This window comes from Lynx rufus, unplaced genomic scaffold (genome assembly GCF_022079265.1).
Source record: "Lynx rufus isolate CCGP_SWC_20201006 ecotype Redwood Valley unplaced genomic scaffold, mLynRuf1.p SCAF_2, whole genome shotgun sequence".
NCBI classification, from domain to species: domain Eukaryota; kingdom Metazoa; phylum Chordata; class Mammalia; order Carnivora; family Felidae; genus Lynx; species Lynx rufus.
This window is the reverse complement of record NW_025814834.1, coordinates 28,819,686-28,844,161: the sequence shown is the minus strand read 5'-3', so window position 1 is coordinate 28,844,161 and position 24,476 is coordinate 28,819,686.

Here is a 24,476-nt window from a genome sequence, read left to right as displayed (position 1 = left end):
GCAAAAAAGCAACTGTAGACAATAAACAGACAATAGCCTTAAATGAATGGGCGTGGTTGTGTTCTAGCAAAACTTTATTTCCATAAATCGGCAGCAGGCAGGCGGTACTTTGACAACTCCTGTGTTAGACTGTTTGAAATTAGCCCTTTAAATCATCCAAAGCACCCTTTAGCTAAGAAATCGGAAGCCACAAAGGGTTACTCAACTTGACCGTTTGACAGAGTAAGGCAGGCACAGGGCAGAACTAAAAGTGGGGCTCAGGTCTTGTGACTCAAAAGCTGAAAAGTGTGTAGACTTCTCCTTGAACAGCTTCCTATGACTTTGGGATGCTAATTGGATCTCACAGATGTGAAATCTCAGGAGGTGGAAAAGAACCCCAAACAGGTCGGGTTTAATGAAACTAACACTTTTCACGCCGAACCAAGGAAGGGATTGTGTGCACGATCCCTGTCATGAGGCATTTCAGGTGGCGGGAAACTATGGCGTGCTCATTGACCTCATACACCCCCCCTCTTCCAACCCGGACATGAACTCTGCTCCTCTGAACACAGAGCATGCTGGGGTTGTGGAAAGGGGTGTGTGCTTGTATGTGTGAGAGGGGCAGAGCGATTGGTGGTTGCTCACAGAAGTCAGGAAATCCCCGAAACTAAAGTGACCCAGAGCAATTCGTCTCACTTCTCTGAGCCCAATGTCCCTTTGTGTAGAATGGAAATGTCTTTCCTCGTCCTCTTTTTTTTTTCTTTTTTTTTTTACAGGATGTCAGAATAATAAAGCAGAAAAAAAAAATTGTGCAAAGTTCATCGGTACCTCAGGGACACATGTCATGGAATGACACAGTCTTATTGTCACCTGATATCTCATGACTTCAGCTGGCTCCAGCCCTTTGCATTTCCCTTTCGGCAGGAAACTTTGCCATCTTCGCACTTAACACATCTCTGTGGAGGGAGCAGCACTATTAAGCTTGTACTTTGACAACCACATCGACAAGAGACCAGGATATATGACATGTAAAGGTGGAAGGACAGTGACGAAGGGGAGCAAATGAGCTTTTAAACAAGCCTGACACCATCCAGCTAGTTTTCATATTGCTTCCTGTGAAAACTCTTGACATATTGGTACATTGCTATGAGTTATTTCTTCATATAACTGTGGATAGGGGCCTAACATTATTTGATCTTGTAGAGTGTTATCTGAGACTACAGACTTATTTTATTTTAAGCTCAATGACATTTCATCAACAGTTAACACAGCATGAGTAGCTAAAACTCACTTCAGTATGGTACAAGAGGCCCCAGGATTTTGCTGCTTTATTTTTCTTTGAATAGCTAGCTCTCCCACATCCTCGACGTTTGTTAGTTTCTGTTTGTACCCAGCTTTGTGTGTTTTGAGCCACACGTCTTAGTCCATGATCACACATTATAATATTTATTTCACCGCAAGATTTATGTATTACCTGTAATAATGAAAATCAGTTCACTTCATTTGCCCACATTAGCTGCGTCTAAAAAGGGAAGACTTTTCTCTGCAGGTCCTGCTTAGTGGGGGTAGAATGGAAAGGAGGTGGAGACAGTCATTAAAGATTCTCTGGGAAGGATCCATCCTGGCAAACCTCTGCCCTGGGCCAGGAGAACGAGGCTCAGACGCAGAGAGGGTTCATGTTGAACCTTCGGCGGATTCTCTTAATCTGAGACTGAGACTCTCATGGTGCCCGGAATTTGATGATGCTTTCTGGAAACTCAAAAACTATCCGTCTTAATCCCAATTCAGCTGCGGACTCTGTGGTCTTTCCTACTTAAAGCCACACAATTGTTTATGTTCTAGTTGTCGTTTAATTTTACTTTGTTTTAGGCTCTCTTACTCGATTTCTGCCCAATCGGTAAGATAGGCCGTACATTTCATCGGTTTCTATCATCAAGACAGCTGAAAATCCTGCTGATCTTTCAATGTACTATGAGTAAGTTCAGCCTATATGTAAACTCAGCCCACTTTTCATCAGCTCTGTGACAGCTTTCTCATCTGTAATATGAGAAAACACCCACCTGGGTCAGAGAGTCACCGGAAGAATTATATAACAAACAAGACTGCATTGTATTTGGTGATTGGCAACATGCATTTTCTTAATAAAACAATAACAGCTTATGCCTCCAAGAAGAGAGACGCTAGGTTTCTTGGCCGCTCTGTCTACTGCAGCACTTGGCTGGTGCTTGACAAGAATTCTTAAATCAGGGCGCTCATATTAATGAATAAGGGTAGGTATTGATTTTTGCAGTTCTGCACTAATTACAATTTAGCCTTCCCTTATTTTATCATTTTTTTATTCATGGAATTACACAGTGTGAGCACAGGCCTTTCTGAAGCTTACTTAAAGCTTACCATGTAAAGAAGGGCTAAGCCCTGAAAAAGTTTGCCTTTTCTAGGCTGACTTGAGGAAAGAGGGCATGAGGAGGGTGAGAAGTAGAGGAACCAGATAATTTGTCATCCAAACTGGAACACCTTTGAAAGCGAAAGAAGGTTCTCTGCACAATGTCGCTGGGACTGGAGGCATCAACAGTGACTGTCCCCGGCAAACCAGGACATGTAGCCACCCTGGTGAGAAGGAACAGAAGGCAGCAGGGACACATTGGCAGGGAAGATCTATCTTTAAGGTCATAAAACAGAATCCCCTCATGTTGCCTGAGATGTCTGTGAGACTGGGGGGGCTCGGGGCACACTTCCCTCATGTGCTACAGAGCAGTCACTGGTAAAACTCAGGTCACCAGACATATGCTGAGTTCTGGCTCCATGCAAGGCACGACAAGAGCCCAAAGATAGTTCAGGCACTGTCCCTGCCCACAAGAAGCTCAGACCCTAAGAGTGGCTATAAGCTCACAAGTAGGTAAACTGTAAGGAAGCAGCCAGTGGAATACAAATATACGGCACGGGTTCCAAAGACATATACAAAGTGTTCTACGGATTCCAAGGGAGGAGAGATCATGTCCATTGGTGGAATGAAAAAAGCATCATGGGACAGGTGGCAGTTCAGTTACCTTTAGATACTACTCCAACAGCTCCCATCTTTGACTGCACATTAGAATTACCTGGGGAGCTTTTCAAACTCCGGATACCCAGGCAGGACCCCCAGACCAATTAAGTCAGAATCTCTGGGAACAGGATATAGGCATAAACGCTCCCAGGTAATTCTAGTGGAGACTCAAGTCTGAGAACCCCTATTGTAGAAAGAAGGGTAGGCATTGGCTGGCAGGGGAGGTAAGAAAGAGAGGAGGTTGGAGAGAACAGCCATTAGTTATGTTCCATCTTTGATGGGCACACGGAGGAGGGTCATCCACTGGGACAGAAATACGGAGGAAAAGCAGCAGGGCAAAAATAATTTAACCCCCCTCAGGAAAAAAAAAATTAATTAATTATGAAACCATTTGCTAAGGCCAATAACAGGGATGGATCGGGAGAGGATGCACTGAACATCAAGGGAACTCAGAGTGGTAATAAATCCATCATAAATCGTACAAGCCATCTGATAACTTCTGTTCCTCACATTAGCATCCCATTAAGCCGCTATTAGGGAGAGCAAGCTGAATGAAACCGGCTTCCTGGCTCAGCACTAGCAGCCGGGAGAGAGTTAACAAGCTACAATCTTTCACCGGCACCTTTAAGGACCTGAGCTCCATTTGTAAAGGATGCCTAGAGGCCCCAAACCTTGACCTATCACGCTCATGCTGAGGGAGTTTGGGGGGGCCAGAATTAATCACAGCAGGGACACAATTTACCGATCAATACCAGCCAATTAGAAGGCTCCCTGCAGCGGAGAGTTCCCTTGGAATGCCAGATGACCTTTGCCCTGGACTTTTTGTGGGGGCAGATGCTGCTTTATCACAGCTACTGATAAGGATGGTATTGGGGGGTGCGTAGCTCATTTCACATCATGCCAAGCCCGCCAGGGCATCCTGAGGCTGAACTTCTTTAAGACTTATGCATGAGCCACCTACCAGTGGAGAGGCTAAGGGAAGACAGAGATGGAAATTATATCAGTAATAAATTCACAGCCAAAGTGCCACTTTTCCCGTGAACTCAGCCGTGACCTTCAAGAAGCCATTGACAACAACAGAAAGCAAGCAACTCAGTCTCTCCAGTGAATTTGCTACTGTGCCTCTCTCCTACTCTGCTGCTCCTGCTATGTTAGAGAGGAGATTCTGAGGCCTGGAGCATGGCCAGAGGAGCCGGATCGTTACAGCGATTTGCCAATGGCCTACTGAGCAACCACCTAGAGGGAAGAATCCTGGTGGCTATCACCGTGTCCTATGATGTGGCTGGGACACCCAGACAGAGCTTGAGAGTGGGTCCCAGGGCCTTCCATCCTCCCTTACTTTTGATAGCTGTTTGCCACTATTGTTTACAGAGTTCAGCCAATATTTTTTTAAGCAATTTTCTAAGATCTTGGCCACAGAGGTGGTATGCCCCAGGATACCAAAGTTTAGAAGAAGAAAAACAACTAGATAATTCTGGAAAGTTGTTTATCATTTATTTTTCTGTCATTGACTTGTTTATTTTTATTTTCGGAGAACGGTCTATTATTTATGGGGTTTCCTGGAGACCCGAGAACTTCAGCCATTTGGCCCCCATCTCCTCTTGGTTTCATCTCTTCTTGAGGGATTTCAGTCATGGTTCCTTCAGCAGCAAGCTTAAGGAGCACATCACAACTCTACTCCTAAGTCGTCTCCTGCTTCTTGCCCCTAGAGACCCATGGTTTTAACATTTTTAAAAATAAATAAATAAGTAAAACAAAGTTTTGAGCTGACTTTAGCAGGTACAAGGCCAGGCGCAAATCATACAATGATTCCCTCCCCTCGCCTTACCCCAATCCACAAACCTTTTTTATTTTTTGTGATTTTTTTTTTAATTTTTTTTCAACGTTTATTTATTTTTGGGACAGAGAGAGACAGAGCATGAACGGGGGAGGGGCAGAGAGAGAGGGAGACACAGAATCGGAAACAGGCTCCAGGCTCCGAGCCATTAGCCCAGAGCCTGACGCGGGGCTCGAACTCACGGACCGCGAGATCGTGACCTGGCTGAAGTCGGACGCTTAACCGACTGCGCCACCCAGGCGCCCCCACAAACCTTTTTTAAGTCAAGCTTGATGTAAATGACTATCAAAAATACCCTTGAAGGGAAAAAACAAACTTTTGGAAGGTCAATCTAGGAATTGTGAGTAGTGTGTTAGGGACAGCATCATAGATCTTGCCTTGGAGATGCAGGAGGGGGAAAGTCTCATGAACTGATGATACAAGCCTATTAGCTTCAAGAATACCAGAATATTTAAATGCACCACTTGGCAGGAACCACTTACTTCTGTCTTAGCCTCCTCATCCATTAAATCCCTAAGTGACTAACTCTCTAAGCCCTTCCCCAAACATGCAACAGTCACCCCGTGTCACCTGACCTGAGGGATGGCTCTGTCCCTCTTCTTTACTTCTATAAAAGGGGATAATTGTCACCTTCCTATCTCAGCTAAAAGCCTCACAATGTCGGCCGTGTTCCAGTCTTGCCAAAAATGTTTAGCCTGAATCTTAACATGAGAAAAAAATTCAAACAAATCCAAATCAAAGAGCATAGATGTGTGCGTGTGTGTGTGTGTGTGTGTGCACAAAAGTGGCAAAGTGTCAAAACAATCATTGAGTCTGGTAAAGATTACCAGGATTATTTTACTTTTTCGGCTTTTCTGCAGGTTCAGCATTTTTTCAACATAAGGTTCATCTCTCACAGACACAGCGCTCTATCTGCTGCATTTAGCAGTCCACGGATTAACTGATATTCAGAAACTTTTTTTTCACACTGATATTTGGCACAGAAATGAAGCAGATTATTAAACCAGTTTTAAACAAATTTGGAGATTCTTCATGAAAAGCTAAATTCTCTTTATCAGGAAACAGCCCCTCAAAGGAAAATAATCCGTATCCTCAAAGAAAATAGTTCACCAATTTCCTCATGAAGAGAATTTAGAGAAAGGTCTTCCTTCCATGATAACAAATCCTATTTCAATTACCTCATCAAAAGAGGGAGAGTTCTGGAAATTAACTGAATCAAATGAAATGACAAAATGGCACATTTTCAGGAGGAAACCACTTCACCAGATATGGGAAAATCTCAGAAATAATTTTATTAACTAGTAAATAGGTTTTCTGCAGTGTGAATGACACCAAAAATGTATAACTGTCTTATTTTTGTCTAAGAAATTTTAGACTAAATTATATTTTAAATTTCTTGATTTAAGGTGGCCAGTGATATACATTTATATGTATATCTACACACACATATACACACAAGGATAAATTTAAATACAGATTATTAGTTTTATTTGCCACATTGCTTAGCATTTTTGTGACCAAAGAAAGATTTTCATCAACTTACAGTGTCTGTAAAGAGGTATATTTGACGGGGTCAATAAAAATAATAGACAAGCTTGATAAAATTTCAGATTCTAAGGCAAGTATATCTAAGCAGGTATATATACTTATTTATATATATTATATACATCACTATGTATTTGTTTATTTAATTTAGTATTTTTACTTTTATGTAAAATCGCCTATTAGTTCGTATCTTAAGAAAACATTAAAAAGTATAAGAAAGAAAAGACAGGCAAAGGATGAGCCCATCACAACTGTGTATATAAAAGGCAAATATTCAGCACCATCATGTATTTCCAAGGCGATTAACAAAGCTAATCATCTGCATTCAGAAGCATGTGGTCCATGGAGCATGGGCTCCATACAGGCTCTTAGGTTAAGGATCAGAATAATAATTACCAGGAACTTTTCCTAAATGCAAGGGCCAGGCACCCCATTAGTTGCTTTGTATACATTATGTGTCTCACGCAATCCTCATTCTGCAGAGGAAGTTCCTAAGACTCAAAAAAGCTACACGACCCACCCAAGGTCACATGTTTCATAAGGGGTGACACTGAGGTACAGATCCAGGTGTCGAACTTCTGACCCCACACCCATGAACGTTCCAGGCGCCACCTCAAAGTTGTACTTACCGGTGACTACCCACCCCCCCTCGCCCCAGGCGGTGGAAGGGAGTGAAGACCCTCTCCCACAAGTCACATCACAGGACAAAAACTGTGTAACTTTAATGGTCTCTGTTTCCCGGACCTAGAGCTCAAATATAAGATAAACTCTGCACAGAACTATCTGCAGCTGACTGCATTGCGTGGGGAGTCAGTTGTGTGACCTCGGCCCACTCACGTGGGGACTTGGTCACGTGACCTCGGCCCACTCGTGAGGGAGTTAGTCATGTGACCTCGGCCCAAGGCCAGCCCTGCTTTATAGGATTCCAGTACTCAGGCTCTGACTGAGCTCCCATCTCTGGTCCCCCACCTTCCTACCCACTGTCAGCTTGACCTTGAGCGAACACCTTTGCCAAAGCAGGCAAAGGCCCTGCTGATAGGGAAAAGGATCAGCCTGGAGGGAGTCTAAACAGGAGAGAATTTTTCTCCTCCACAGACCGGAAGTTGAGCTAAAGATGTTTGTTGTATCTGAGGTTGACAGCTAAGGAGGAATGAATAAAGCGGCAGGTACTGAGCTTGGCACCTATGGAACACGCAGCAGAAGGCTCTTGTGATTAAGTGTTTCTCTGCACGCTTTCTCGAACAAAGTTTCGTCATCCATCTTTAAAAAAATCTCTGTGCTGGCCTCCAGGGCGGGAGAGGGGGGAGAGTTACCACCAATACAGTCTGAGCGTGGCAGACAGATGGGGCCCCAGGGACCAACACTGTGCAGGGAGACACCCGGATTCTTTCTCCCCTTGAAGTAGTGGCACAGAGCAGAAAGGCGAAATCCTTCCCCGGACAACCTGATGAGAGCACGTGACTTTGAGCAGCAGCTACGCCATCACGGGCTATGCTAAATCAGGCTGCACACAAGCCATTGTTTCATAAAATTTTTCTCTTTCGTTCCCCCTTCATCGACAATACCATCAGGTTGCCATTTTAAGTATGAAAAAAAGGTATTTTGTAAGCAAAACATTTTTAAACTGATAGATCATTTCCAGCACACCCTGTCTATAACGTCGCTATGTTTCGGAGGTTACTTGGATTATTTTAATCTGTTAAAAAGAAAAGCTGACATAATACTTTTAGACACTTCAGACTTCTTCCCTTCCCTCTGAGGATGTTCTAGTCTTCTTTTCTCCCCCTTAGCTCATCTCTGTTCAAAAGCAAAATTTTAAAGCCTGCCAAGTAGAAATTGAAGCAACTTCCGGGTTTTGCCCAGCACCTCTCTGCTTCCTCAGGATATTCTTGGTTGTTTTTTAATGCACATTTTAGAGGTAACAATATAATAAACTTTGACCTTTAAAGCCTTCAATTAGCAATAAGTCAATTAGCAAGAGAAAGCACTAGGTAATAAGTAGAATGGAAAAAGATCAAACAAGGATAGGAACTCTGAGAAAAGTCTTCAAATGGAGTGTGTGCGTGCATGTACTTATTGTTCTTGGTGTGTCTTAAGCAAGCAAATATTGAGGTAAAAATGTAAGAAATGAGAAAAGTAGTCAGCTGCGTTTCAAATTCTTTTATAAGGCAGGGGCACCTGGGTGGCTCAGTCGGTTAAGCATCCGACTTTAGCTCAGGTCATGATCTCCCGGTCTGTGAGTCGAGCCCAACGTCAGCTCGGAGCCTGGAGCCTGCTTCCGATTCTGTGTCTCCTTCTCTCTCTGCCCCTCCCTTGCTCATTCTCTCTCTCCCCACCCCCTTCTCTCTGTCTCTCTCTCTCTCTCAAAGATAAGTAAACAGTTTTAAAAATTCTTTTATAAGGCAAAGATTTCAAAGCAAAGGGGAAAGGAATCCCAAAACTCAGTGCTGTTCTCCATGGCACCTGTTTATACCATGAAGCTCTCACTTTTGCCTGCACTTTGCTTCCATGTTGTCATCGGGGTTCCTTGCCCTTGGCTGCTTGGAGGAGGTGGTGATGCTTCCTCTATATCCCTTCTCCTCTTTCTTCAGTTGTCCTCCTCCTTCACTTCCTTCTCCTCTTCTTTCTTCTTACTCTCCTTCCTTTGCTTGTCATTGCGGTTGGGTACAGAGGGTCTTTCCTGATTTGCTTATAAACATTGTTCCTTTTCTTGGTACAAATGACATTTTGTTTGATGGAGGGAAGATCCGTGAATTAAAACTCCTTCTGTGACTGAAGTTTCTTCCACGTTGTAGCGCACAGAAATCTATAATGGAGCCCCCAACATACTGCCACGAACATAGGGACAAAGTCAAAGCCAACGCAAGATGTGTTCAATTGCCGCCCATACATGAGGCGAAGGGGTAAGTACTTCTAAGAGAGGTAACATGTCACTTCAAATTCACTGTGAAATATAAACAGCTAACGTCAAGTCTTTTGCTGGAGCAGACATTGATGAGGGAGAGGGTAGAGAAAGGAAAGAGTGAGAAGGCCTTTAAGAAAGGAGCTCTCAGCAGAGTGATAAAATATGCAGGAAAAAAAGAGGCTGGAGCTTGAAGGGTACCTGGACCCGGATCTCTCTTTTGCCCTGAACTTGCTCTACCCCTCAATTCTTAGATGTGTGAAAGTGTCCAGTTATATTCCCTCAAAGTCAGACAGGAAATAAACACCTATCTCAGAAAAACGGGAAGCATCTCCAGAATGCCAAGCAGTCATGGCCTCATGGAGCCTCTAGTTCGGGCCAGCCAACAACTTCCTGCCCCAACTCCTTCCTAAAACCCCCACCTATTCCCGTCTCACCCAGGAGGTTGGGCAGAGCCAAATTTCCAAGTTTATCACAAGATAGATGTTGGAGTGCTCCCCACCTCTCATTCCCTGAGCAAATGGGCATTCTGTGAGGCTCTGTTGTCTTACAGATCTTCAACATTGTCTGAAATGTAAGAGTCCTGTTTTTCACTTTTCCCGTCTAACTCCAAAGGTCCATGGCAAGAAACAATTTCTCATTTGCTGAGCACGAATTTGAATGTTTCACTACCTGGGGTGGAGAGTTGGTTTGTGAAACTAAAATATCTCCTTGAGACCGAGTTGCCCCCGTCCTCCCAAAAGTAGTAACTTAATAGGATATAAAGGAAAATTTGTTACCAAAGCTGTGTTATGGCATCCCTAAATTTGGGGATTACCAAAAGTCTCCTAATGTATGTTTTTTCAATGAATGTCAATAATCTGCAATAGCATTTATATGCGTGCTAATAATAACTGGTCCATTTATGAATGCTCATAATGATTCCAATACTTTACATATATCAGCTCATTTGTGATCAAAATAATCCCATTTTACAAATGATAAAATTGAGCTTTGGTGAGCTTAAGCTGCTAACTCGTGGAGATGATAGGATATGAACCCAAGCAGTCTGACTTCAGAAGCTGGGAGCTTAACCACTGCACCGGAATGTCTTGCTGTATGCTTCTAACCACTACATAATTCCTCTACATGAATCTTTTATGATAGATCAGAAGCTCCTCACATGCAGCTTGTGTTCAGATTTATTCAACTTCATATAAGTGCCAAGGCCAGACCTATAGGAAGATGGTCCATATATTTGGAAGTAGTGCATTGAGGAGCCTCCCTGGATGGTAGACAGAAGAGCCTCCTGTACCTTCCCATTATACATCTAGGTCCATGGCTATCTACAATGCCATGGGAGAGATGCACTAAGCAAGGCTCTACAATGTGATTTGGTCTAGATAAAGGTTCAGTTTTGCATAGGTGGACCTCTTTCTGACTCGAGGAATCTTTGGTAGCATTTACTTGGAACTAATACGCCTGTCCCAATGGATTTTAGACCATTAAATGAATGGCTTATCTCATCCTAACCAGAAAGGTTAGGTCTCTCTCTCCCTCCCTCCCTCTCTCTCTCGCTCTGTCTCCCTCTCCCCCCACCCTCTCTCTCTCTGTCTCTCTCTCACACACACACACTCCATCTGCCTCCTTCTTGATTAAAATTAGACTACACTAGACACAGTTCCCAAACTTCCCCGACAGGATACCTGACCCATCACCTTTTTCCCAAGGCTGCATTCTTACTTCTTAAAGAGAATCAAGACAGAGATGAGACACAGCTTCCCCCCTTGCCTCCCCATATTCCTACCCGGGCAGGCCACTCTGTTCCAAACATGAACGTTGTTCAGTCTGGCTATTTCTGAAGCCTGGGCCATTTGTAACCAAGAAGGAAGCTAGAGTATCACCCCATCTACATTGAGGCAGTCTTGACTGCCATTCAGGTGGCTACTCCTGGTGATGATACTTTTAAAAGTGACTGCAGCCCCTTTAGGAAATTTCAAATGTATCTGGAACATAACAACGGAATGCGTCTTGTAAAACTATGTATAACAAAGCCATTTCTGCACCAGCTATTTCAGTGGCCCAGAGTCTGCTTATTTCAGAAGTCCCAGGATGCCTTAGGAATATTTGTCTCATTATCCCCATTATTTTCCCCTCCAGGGAACTGTCCCTAATAAACTTTGCTATGTCTTTTCTCCTGGCTAGTTTTAATGTGAGCCAAGGGAAAGATTTCAGGAAAGCATGAGTTCTTTTCTGCCTGGGCTTGCAAAATTGTCTTTTGCTGCAGATGCATCTGTTAGTAATGATTGAGCCAATCTGTGCCGCACAAGACAACTTGTTGAGAGGTTACTCTAAAAAAGATCCTCTCCCAAAGAACGTTTAACCCTTAGCACCTTTCTATAACAATGGGATCTTTCATGAATGACCACAGAAGCCTAGATGATGCCTTCTCACTAGCAGGACCGTCCTAAAGTAATGCTTGCACCTTGGAGCCAAGAAAATGTTAAGAACTTCAGGGTCCCCAAAACTATTAGTATCACCTAAAGGAATTCTTCAGGTTCAAGTACCATTTCAAGTTCTCACCTTCGTTTAGGGGGCCCAGCATGATTGAGTTTGATGCAGATTCTCTTTGAGATGACTAGAATCCTTTAGCACTTTTTATATGGCTGAGAAGACCTCAGATCTAAGCCAAATATTCAGGAGGCTGAGAACCTCAGAAAACCTCTCAACTGCTTCTATAACCCACTTCTCTCATCTTTCTGCCTCAGTCTGAGAATAAGATCGGCATGGTTTCCAGCTAGAGATTTAGAGTAGCCTGGATATGAACAACTGACCCAATGGGCCCACGACAAAACCAGAGTCCTCTTTGGGTGTCCTATTTCTTTTGTAGCTTTGCTTGCCAATGTGTTAGCTGATACATAAGGCCACCCTGCTGAAGCCAGGGATTACAGACGTGGAGGAGGACATAGTGACATGCCAGGAGAACAAGAAGCCACGGGATAGACATGGTACATTTTCCTGAAGGCCAATAATAGAGGAAATGCCATTATTTGAGATCATTACAAACTAGGGTAGAATGCTGACTCGGAGTAAAATGCAAAATTCATGGACTTTTAAAATAAATCTTAAAACTGCAAATAAATTTTGAGCTCAAGGCAAGAGCTTCCAACTCCTTCCCCACACATCTCAGGGGGTCTAACATTCATTTCCCTCCTCCATAATGAACATTTTGACGGGTATTTGAGCAAAACTGTCTCAGTATACCTCTCGCAGAGCCCACAGGCATTTTTAAGCTACTCTTTTTTTTTTTTTTTAATTTTTTTTTCAACGTTTACTTATTTTTGGGACAGAGAGAGACAGAGCATGAGCGGGGGAGGGGCAGAGAGAGAGGGAGACACAGAATCGGAAACAGGCTCCAGGCTCCGAGCCATCAGCCCAGAGCCTGACGCGGGGCTCGAACTCACGGACCGCGAGATCGTGACCTGGCTGAAGTCGGACGCTTAACCGACTGCGCCACCCAGGCGCCCCTAAGCTACTCTTAATGAAAAAAAGAAAACTGTTACCAAAAAAAAAAAAAAAATGAATTAAGGAAAAGGCGAAAGAAAGAAAGAGAAAGAAAGAAAGAAAGAAAGAGAAAGAAAGAAAGAGAAGAAAGAAAGAAAGAAAGAAAAGAAAAGAAAAAGTAGGTCTGGGAATCTTCCTATACTTATGACATTAGTCCTCAATACACCTTATTTTATGAAGGTGGAACCTGAGATGCAGAAACGTTGACCAGGTTTCGCAGCATCACGTAATTCTAAGTGGCAACGCCAAGGTAGGCGATGAGTAGGAACAATGAGCTAAGGACAGCCTTCTCCGAATGCCTTGTGTCATTGCCCACTCACCTGACCTCCGTGGAAGAGTCCTCTGGATTTCTGCCAGTCGATGCGCAGCTGCGGTTCTGCCGCCTGCCCTAGGAAGCATCCCTTCCGCATCACATCCCTAGCAGGAGCCACCTGCCAGACTCGGGAAAGGACAGGGAGCTCAGGTTGATTATCTCCAGAGATACTTCTCTTTGTCTCTGGTTTTAATGAGATATCATTGACACACAACATTGTGTCATTTTTAGGCATACCCCCTGATGATTGCATCCGTGTATACATTACAAAATGATTATCACAATAAATTCAGTTAATATCTGTCACCTCCCATAGTTCCAATTTTTTCTACTTGTGATGAGAACTTTTAAGATCTACTCTCTTAGCAACTTTCAAATATACAATACAGTATCGTTAATTCTAGTCACTGCATTCGTTGTACACTGTATCCCCAGAACGTATTTATCTTATAAGTGAAAGTTCGCACCTTTTGACCACCTTCTCCCATTTCCCTCATCCCCGAACTCTTGCCTGTGGCAATCATCAATCTATTCTGTTTCTATCAATTCACTTTTTTTTTTTTTTAGATTCCACATATAAGTGAGATCACACAGTATTTGTGTTTCTCTGTCTGACTTATTTCATTTAGCGTAATGCCCTCAAGGTCTATCCATGTGGTCTCAAATGGCAGGATTTCCTTCTTTTTTATGGCTGAATTTATAGACCCGTATACACACGTACACATGTATGCAGAGGACACATTTTCCTTACCCATTCATCTATCAGCTGACACTTAGGATATTTCCACGTCTTTACTATTGTAAATAATGCTGCAATGAACACGGGAGTTCTCAGAAGATACTTCTCTGCTGACTTCTATCTATCCCTCCAGCAGGGCTGGAAATAATTTTGATGAGATGCACCTTCTACTCTTGGTCGATAGAAAGGACGTCTTGGAGGAGACCACATGGAAATTAGGAAACGAACAACCCAAGGATGTTTGACCAGGTTGATGCTCAGTCTTTGGTTGTCTCTGTGGGCCCCTCTCTGGGTCTCTGAACTATAAATCTACTATTCTGTTTCTTCTTTGGTTTCTATTTCTCTTTTTTTCTATCAATTCTCTATGTCTTCCTTTTCTATACATTTTCTCTTTATTGGATGTGAAAAATTATATCATTTGCCTACAAGCCTGAAGATATACGCATCACAATATGTAATTAAAATACGTAAAGCAAGTGACAGCCCTAGTATATTGCTTGGTTTTGTCACATATTTATTAGTGAATGTATTTATTAATTGTGATTTAACTTGAAATATTTCACCCTGCACTGTGAGATATTCCGCCTACGCTGGTAAGTTTAAGCTTCCACTCTAGGAGCAATCAGCTGCCTTCATGGGAAACCCACACCCCTGGAGTGTTCGGTTAGCGTCATATTTGAAAGGAACACTCTAGAAGCAGCTGCTACAAATGCTTCTGTCTCTTTATCGCAATTGGCAACGAAGGTTTTACTAGTTAGCAGAGTGAATTTTTTAAAGTTTATTTATTTTGAGAGAGCATGCACAAGCTGGGGAGAGGCAGAAAAACAGAGACAGAGAATCCCAAGCAGGCTCCACATGGTCAGTGCAGAGCCCAGTGCAAGGTTCGAACTCACAAACCGTGAGATCATGACCTGAGCCAAAATCAAGAGTCTGGCGCTTAACCAGCTGCGCCTCCCCGGCACCCCTAGCGTAGTGAATTTTAGGAATTTTTAAAGTGGCTCTATTTAAAGCCATTAATTGAATTGTGGCTTTTTAGCTGGTATATCATGAAAGTCTCCACATATTTACAACACTACTCCTTAAATACCTCATTTAAAGCCTCTGAGGATTTATTGGTGAAATTAAATGTATACAAGAAGTATGTCTTGGCTAAAATATTGAAGACTGTCCCCATCCTTGCTTCAAGAGTATCCGAATCTGGACTTTCTTTCTGAGTTGGTGCCCAGGGCTTGCTGTCCGAGTGGTCCCATCTCCAGCCGTTAGCCAGGAAAATCTCTGGTTGCCTCAACTGTAGAACAGAATCCTGCCTCTGGAATATCACCATGTCTGCCTCAGGTGGACCTTTCACACAGGTGGGGACAAACACAACTGAAAGGACAGAGACTTAGGATGCCATCATGTTTGCAGAGCAGATCATAGAAGCTATTTTGTGCCTGCCTGTTTATCTGACTGTGTAACGTTCACATGATGAGGGGTGGGGGGGAGGAATTTTCTTGAGATCTGCTTTCATTATAACCCAGTAGAAAGGTTGTGTGGGAGGAGCTAACTCTCACCTACATCAAAGTTCTTCAAGGCCCCTGCTACCTACCAAAAAGGACTTGAGAGTGTGCATTAAAAATTGGCTTAGGTCAGGGCTCCTGGGGTGGCTCAGTCGGTTAAGCATCTGACTTCAGCTCAGGTCATGATCTCACAGTTCACGAGTTTGAGCCCCGAGTCAGGTTCCACACGGACAGTACGGAGCCTCCTTTGGATCCTCTCCTCCCTCTTTCTCTCTGCCCCTCCCCCACTCTCTCTCTGTCTCTCTCTCTCTCTCAAAAATAAATATAAATCTATTTTTTTCAATTGGCTTATGTCAGTTCAGAGAAACAATATAAGAAAACCAGAAAAGGCAGCTTTGCTTCGTTTCTGCTGCCTCCAAAGGACTCTGGAAAGAAAACTCTGGGAAAGGCTGGTATAATGACAGAGCTCTGCACTAAGAGGCTGTGACGGGCATCTAGGTTCTCCACCACTACCATGAACTATCTGCACAACTTCGGACGGGTCATTTAAGCCTCTGAATCTCAAGTGGTGCATCTGTAAAACAGGAATAATTGCTTACTTACAGCAAGGTTCTTGAGTTTTAGAAGTCATTTTCCAAAGGGTTTGCAGCTTTGCTTTTGGGGAACAGTCACCTTCCACAACTTCAAATGCTCCAACTGTTTTCCAATTATTGGAGATTATGATGTTTGTGGGTAACAGCTCTGCTAAGATATAATTCACATGCCCCACAATTCAGACCTTTAAAGTATACAGCTCAATGGCTTTTACTATGTTCATAGAGTTATGTAATTACCACCACAATTTTAGGACATTTTATCATCCCCAAAAGAAACCCCATATCTTTAGCTACCCTCCCCAGGGTCCCCATCCATTCCCCTGCCTCCAGCATTAGGCAATCACTAATCTACTTGCTGTCTCTACTTTCTGCCTATCCTGAATATTTCATATAAATGAAATCATATAATATGTGGACTCTTGTCTTTGGCTTCTTTGACTTAACCTAATGGTTTCAAAGTTCATCCATACTGTAGCATATGTCAGTACTCCATTCCTTCTTATGGCCAAATAACTTTCCATTTTATGAACATGACACGTTTTGTTCATGCATTCATCAGTTGATGGACATTTGGTTTATTTCTACCTTTTAGTTATTATAGGTAATGTTGCTATGAACATTTCATGTACAAATTTTTCTGTGGACATATGTTTTCACTTCCCTCGAGTGTATACCAAAGAGTGGAATTGCTGGGTTCTATTCCGTATGCTATCTCTGTGTTCAATCTTTTGAGGAGCCACTGGACTGTTTTCCAAGATGGCTACATCCCACATTCCAGCAGCAATGGATGCGGGTCCCATTTTCTCCACATGCTGACAACACTTGTTATTGCCTCTTTTTCACTTTAGCAAGTGTGACATAGTACCTCATTTTGGTTTTGATTTGCCTTTCCCTTATAGCTAATGATGGTTAGCATCTTTTCTTGTGCTTGTTGGCCTTTGGGCTATCTTCTTTAGAAAGATGTCTACTCAAATCCTTTGCCCATTTTTAAATCTGGTTATTATTGAGCTTTAAGAATTCTTTATGTATTCTAAATACAATCTCTTATCAGATAAATGATTTGGAAATAGTTTCTACCATTCTGTAGGTTGTCTCTTCTTTTTTTTTTAATGTATTTATTTATTTTGAGAGAGAGAGAGAGCGCGCGCACACACACACACACACACACACACACACACACACGTGTAAGCAGGAAAGAGAAAGAGAGGGAGAGAGAGAATCCCAAGCAAGCATTCCACTGTCAGCAGGAAGCCTGACTTGGGGCTCGATCTCATGAACCATGAGATCATGACCCAAGCCAACATCAAGAGTCAGACACTTAACTGACTGAGCCACCCAGGCACCCCTGTGGGTTGTCTTTTCACTTTCTCCATAATACTCTTTGAAGAATAAAAGTTTGTAATGTTAGAGAAGTCCAATTTATCTATTTTTTTTTCTTTTGTTGTTCGTGCTTTTGGCATCATATCTGAGCATTCATTGCCAGATCCAAGGTCACAAAGACTTAGCTCCACATTTTCTTCTAAGAGGCTTATGGGTTTAGCTTTTATATTTAGGCTTTTGATCCATTTTGAGTTAATTTTGTATACAGTGTAAGGTGGAGGTACAACCTCATTTCCTCGCATGCACCAGCACCATTTGTTGGAAAGTCTGTGTTTTCTCCATGAAATGATCTCGGCCCTTTTACCATATAGAAGTTGACCACAGCTATGTTGGTTTACTTCTGGGCGCTCATTTCTAGTTCATTGATCAATATGTTAATGCTTATCCCAGTACTGTACTACCCTGATCACTGATGCTTTTTAGTAAATTCTGAAATTGAGAAGCATGAGTCCTCAAACTTTGTTCTTTTTTGAGATTGTTTTGATTATTCTGGGTTCCTTGTATTTCCATACGAATTGTCAACCCCTTTTCAAAATTTCAAAAAGGAAAACTATTCTAGTGTTTGTGGGCTGTAACATCTATAAATGGGTTTTGATTTTTGCCTTCTGGAGATGTAAAAGCAAAGGAATCTAAAATTTCTACAGTTCTGTGGCTTCAATGTAGTAGGAATTTCCCCCAAACAAGTTCACCCAACTGAACATTCTCTACATTTCCTCTTGCACTAGTTATCCTGCCCTTCCCTAATGAGAGATCCTTTAAAATGGTTCAGCTTGAGGAGTTCTCCCTGCTAAGAATGGTCTCAGACACTGGTATATCTTCCTTAATTTGAAGCTCCTGGAGGTTGTCACTGGTTAGTCAGAGAAGCAGAGGCAATGAGCAAGAATTCGCCCAGTATCAATTCAATCTGAAGGAAAAAAAAATTCAAGCCACATTCTCTGAAATGGCTCTCTTATTTAAAATTCTTGATCCAGGCATCACCTAATAAAAAGCTGTATGCCCTTACCCCCCCCTCCTTCACCCCCACTGGGTAATGCAATGATCTCAAGAATCCATATAAAAACCCCTCTCAAATGAGCACATTGAGAGTGGAGGAAAATGGTGTTGAAAGCAGGGGAGACCTGCAGAGAGAGGGGAAGAAAGGATAGAGAGCAAGATAAGGGCAGAAACCAACAGCAACAAAGAAGAGAAGAGAATGAAGAGAGGACGGGGAAGGGGAACTCGGAATGGGAGAGAGAAGCATATGGCAGGTATCAATTATTTACCATTTATGTACATAAAAAAATGCACTTTAACTACAGGAAGAGCACCAAATCCACTCAATAACCATTTAAAAGAATATGGAAATAAAACACAGCCATTTAAAGGGCTGTAATAAATGTGCAAAGCTCTTTGTAATGCCCCTGAAAGAATACAAGTGTTAAGCCTTGGTAAATTACACTTAAAAGTACGTGTAACATAAAAATGAAATTAGGCATACAAATAACCTCACACTTAGGCTTTTTTTTTTTCTTTAAGTCTCTTCAAACAGTTAATTGGAAAAGCCTCTAAGGAGCATAACTTTTCTTCTCTCATATTCTCTTCTCTTAACAATAGAGCCAAGCAACTGGCAAGAGCAAGTAAACACAGATGATCCAGGATGCACAGAAGGTCTGCCTTAAATCGTCTGCCCTGGAAAAAGAAGGGAAAAGGAAGGGAAGATAGAAGATACTGCCAGAATTGTTCCCTGCAGTGTTTAGAGGGCTGAATGAAACCCTTTAAACAAGGTCGCAAAAATATGCAGACGGCATCACAGCCTCTGTTTCCCAACCGCACATTTTGATAGCTTCAGCGTTCCCTTCAAAATGCAATAAGCCAATGAGAAAGTACAATTAACTTCATGTGCCCATTTTTCATGAACGCCTGCTGTGTAATCCCCTCCTATTTCCAGTAAACCAGTCCCAGCACAGCCCAGACTTAAAGGGGAAAGAATCAAAGAGTTTGGCTCCAAGAGGACTGGAGCCATTAGATGCCAGAGTAAAGCCCGGGTCTGGGGTGGGGTGCAGCTGCTGGTGGAATTTGCTGTATTCCAGCCTACAAATTCCACATAAAGGTTCTAGACACAAACAAGAGCTCTCTCCTCAATGAGTAGCACATTGTCTTTTCACCCTACCCCGTCGGCCCTCAGATCTCTTCCATATTTGGGACCTTACACATGACATAACATATCATCAATGTTACAGCTTGGGTTGCCCACGAAGCCATCTCTGGGACAGAGATTAGTGTGCAGGACATTTTTAGGGCATGCTCTTGGGATCCAATACCTGCGGAGGAGAGGCGAAGGTAGTAAAATTGGGTAGAGGGAGAGGTTGGACCACAGTGAAATTGCAATGAACAGCTCCACAAAGCCCCTGGGGAATTCTGAAGATGGACTGACCTCTAAACACTGCCCCCATGGGCGGAGACAGCCAAGTCTCACTGTGCCTTCATCATCAGTCATTGGATGCAGCTGCCCCAAGAAGGGGGCGTGACCTCACCCAAGCCTTCTCTCCTCATCTGAGACAACCCAGAGGGCCTGACAACCAAAGGCACCCACCCGGGGCAGCTGGTGGTGTGAGACCTACAGTCCTGAAATAAGATCTCTGGGTCCACCACAGTGAGCAAACAGAATGGGCCTCTTTGGGTTCATCTAGTCATTCAGGAAAGATTTGTGGCATCATTTTAATGGACAAGCTACTGATCTATGATGACCGATTGTGTTAATGTTTTCAGCCCGTCTTGAGGCACAAAACACAAAGAGTTTTATACCCCTTCCCTCCCCGAATTCTCTGCGAAGCAATGTTCTATGAAGGACTCATCTAGGGAAACCAACAATAGTGAAAGTAACCAGGCATTGTCTTTTACGGGCAGGCCCTCCAGTATTTATAGGAAGAAAGCCACCTTGAGGAGATGATAATAAACCTTGCCTAGAAATACAAGCAATCCAGGGGCACCTGGGTGGCTCTGTAGGTTCAGCGTCCGACTTCAGCTCAGGTCATGATCTCACGGCTTGTGAGTTCGAGCCTCGTGTCGGGCTCTGTGCTAACAGCTCAGAGCCTGGAGCCTGCTTTGGATTCCGTGTCTCCCTCTCTCTCTACCCACCCACCCCCCCGCTCACATTCTGTCTCCTTCTCTCTCAAAAGTAAATAAACATTTAAAAAAATTTTTTAAAGAAATATAAGCAGTCCATTGACACGGAGTTACAGATGGACAGGAAACAGAGATGTCGCTAATGAGAAATTTCCTGGAGCTTTCAATTCTTTCCCCCTCCCTGTCTTCTTTCTATCTTTGTCGATGCTGGAGGGCAAGATCTAGTCCATAAATTATACTCTGACCCCATTTTCTAAATTTCATTAAAAACATTTTTTCTCTCCTTTATCTGAAAATTCCTCTTTCAACTCTTACAAAGACACTCCTGGGTCTGTCTTATTACCCAATAAGTAACCTGCTACTGTTCGCCCTGACTGTAATCAAGCCTGTGCTGCTGCCCTCGCGATACACCTAAGTGTGCCACAGACCGCCAGCACTCACCCTCTTGTGTCATTTCACTTAATTAATAAGCAGAACGAAGATTCCGGAAAAGGAAAAAATTTGATTATGCAGCATTGTAATGGCACTCAAGTCTGCTGTAAAGACTGAGTGGGGTCTGCCCCTTAAATTCTCCATTTACTCCACCACAGTACCATGGAAATGTCAGCTCCAGCCCCCAGCCCCCCGCCCCCACCCGAGGTGACCTTTAGCTGTATCCCTCAGTAATACTAAACCATTAGTCATGCCTGGGTCAGTGATGTGTCAATAACAGAATAATTATTGAAGGAAGCCGTAAGAGGAAAGACAGCAGTCTCGATTCAGAATCGGCGCAACCCAAACCGGCACCACGGCTTGTTGAATAAATGAATGGATGTCGAATAAATGGCCCCTTTGCATCTGGAGACCTAGAGGCTGTTGATTCCATTAATCCAGGGGGGTTATTTGTAGCTGCTAAGCACCTTTTTAGACCAGTAAGTGGCATGGCTTTTACTCCTGCTGACTGCAACCCACTCTTCTCCAGTGGAACAAATCCACTGTACTTAATGGCTCTGGAATTTTAAAAGGAAGTCAGGCAGCAGGCTGTTCAGAACACCTGCACCTTTTTCAGGACACTGGATGCCGAGAACCCCTCCCCACTCACAGGAGAGACCATCCTGAGACCCCGAAATTAGAGATGCCTCAACTCTATGCTAGCGCTCCGATGGAAACTAACCAGCAAGGCGCCGAATGAGGGCCGATGAGAGAGGCAGTGTGGCCTAACAGTTAGAGTCGGGAACACAAGAGACAGGCTCACACGGGAAAAGTGCCACGTGAAGACTGGGGTTCAGCTGCCACGAGCCAAGAAACTACCAGAAGTTGGGAGAAAGATCCGCAGCAGAGCCTTCCTTGGCACCTTGTGCGGGAGCATGGCTTTGCTGGCATCTTGCTCCTGGACTTTCTAGCTTCCAGGGGTGTGAGACAGTAAGTGTCTCGTTATTTCCCCCACTCAGTTTGCGGTGCTTTGTTACGGCAGCCCGAACCAGCTAATGCACTAAGACCGCAACTTGCAGCCGTCAGGGCTTGTGCCGAGCTCTGTCCTCGAGACTGCTTGCTGACCAGTGTGCCATCCAGAGCAAGTTATTTAAGCTTCTTTTCCCTCTATTTCCTCTAAGACCGAGACAATAACACACGGTTTACCTACCTCGCAAATTTCTTACGAGAGTCAAAACCTTACGTATGCAACAACACTTTCCAAACTCACAAAGCACGATGGACAATCCATAGGACATTAGTGTGTCCAATACAGCATTCTGTATGGTAGTACTTTCCACCCTAAATACGAACAAATTGGGCTCTCCAGGATTCCATCGAGCTCAAAAGGTATTCAGGAAATACACAGACGGACAAAACCCACAAATATCTCTCTCCCTTGCCTTCCAGGCAGACACGATGGACTTGAGTAGGGAATGGGGAGCCTTTTGAGGCAAAAGGAAGAACCATCTCTCTAGGGTCGCTTCTTCCTAATAGGTTAACGCGGGTGAAAATGACGGCACACCGAGTAGGCGCCGGCCAAGACGAACTGCCCGAGATCTTTCCTTCCCGCTGGAGCGCAGGGGCTCAGGGAAGGAGACAGAACTGGGGAGAGGGGATGGAGCGATGCAGTGTCAATGCTCAATGGCAGCCTCTATCCCCTGTGACGGTCTTTATTAGAAGCCACATGTAATATTCCCATAATGCTTAGTTTGTTTTAATAAGCAGGTGTTTCTTCTATTCATTTGCAACTAGAACAAACTCTGTGGTTCCCTCAGGCCTAGTTATTAAATGAAGCCGCATGAAAAACAACGAAGTCTAAGAGGTAAAATGAGTCTAAAAGCCAATCCACTGCGAGTACATACCCTTCATATGATACAATGAAAATGGCACTTCACCCCTGTGGTCTTCCTCCCGAAAACCTGTAATCTCAGTCCAATCATAAGAAAAATAGCAGACAAATTCCAATAGAGGGACATCCTACAAAATACCTGCCCAGTACTCCTCAAAAGTGGCCAGGTCACCAAAAACCAGGAAGACCTGAGAAACTGCCACAGCCAAAGGACTCTAAGGGCACATGACAACCACATGTCATGAGGTGTCCTGGATGGGATCCTGGGAGAGAGAGAGAACATTAGATAAAAACAAAGCAAATCTGGGGGAGCCTGGGTGGCTCAGTCAGTTAAGCGCCCAACACTCGATTTCAGCTCAGGTCATGATCTCACGGTTCACGAGTTCGAGCCTCATGTCGGGCACTGACGGCTCAGAGCCTGCCTGGGATTCTGTCTCCCTCTCTCTGTGTCCCTCCCCTGCTTGTCTCTATCGCTCTCAAAATGAATTAAAATAAATTTTATTTACTTTTTAAATTTTTTAAATATATTTTATTTATTTGTGATAGAGACAGAGCACTAGTGGGGGAGGGGCAGAGAGATGGGGAGACACAGAATCTGAAGCTGGCTCCAGGCTCCAAGCTGTTAGCACAGAGCCCGATGCGGGGCTCGAACTCACAAACTGCGAGATCATGACCTGAGCTGAAGTCGGACACTCAACCGACTGAGCCACCCAGGCACCCCTAAAATAAATTTTAAAAGAAGGAAATCTGAATGAACTATGGACTTTTAGTTAGTAACGAGATGTCAATACTGGTTCATTAATTGAAACAAACATACCACACTGATTTGTGTTCATAATAGGGGAAACTGGGTACATGGTCTTGGTTTTAATATTGCTCTAAAATCTGAAGCCCACTAAAAAATAAAAAAGGCAATCCAAACTTTGCTTTCATCTTTTAAAAAGTATTAAAGGACATTAAATGTATGACTCACAGAAAGACTTCTTTAAAATCCTCTTTCCTCTTCTTTCCAGATATTACACAACCTAACATTTCTCCAGAACCTCTTGCTCTCTCGAGTCCCCCCCTCCCCCCGCCCCACACATGCACGCATACACAGACCTGCACATTCTGCCTGACACCCAGGAACCATGGCCCTTTTGTCCCTCATCCTCGTTTGCCAATACAATGCTATGTCGCTGTTACCAGTCCCCGTCCACAGGTCCTCCTAGAATGGGTCACCACTAAGACTTCTCCAGCCAGCCAGTCACAGCCCCTCTAGAAGCCTGCAGGACCTAATAGTTTCGTGTTCCTGCTCTTCCCTGGCTGCCCATGAAAAAATAGCATGAGGTGCTTCCTTCTCCAGGTCTGTCTGATTTTCTCATAAGAATTCCAGGGGCACTTGGGGCGCCTGGGTGGCGCAGTCGGTTAAGCGTCCGACTTCAGCCAGGTCACGATCTCGCACTCCGTGAGTTCGAGCCCCGTGTCAGGCTCTGGGCTGATGGCTCAGAGCCTGTTTCCGATTCTGTGTCTCCCTCTCTCTCTGCCCCTCCCCGGTTCATGCTCTGTCTCTCTCTGTCCCAAAAATAAATAAACGTTGAAAAAAAAAATTAAAAAAAAAAAAAAGAATTCCAGGGGCACCTGCGTGGCTCAGTTGCGTAAGCATCCGACTTCAGCTCAGGTCATGATCTCACGGTTTGTGGGTTCGAGCCCC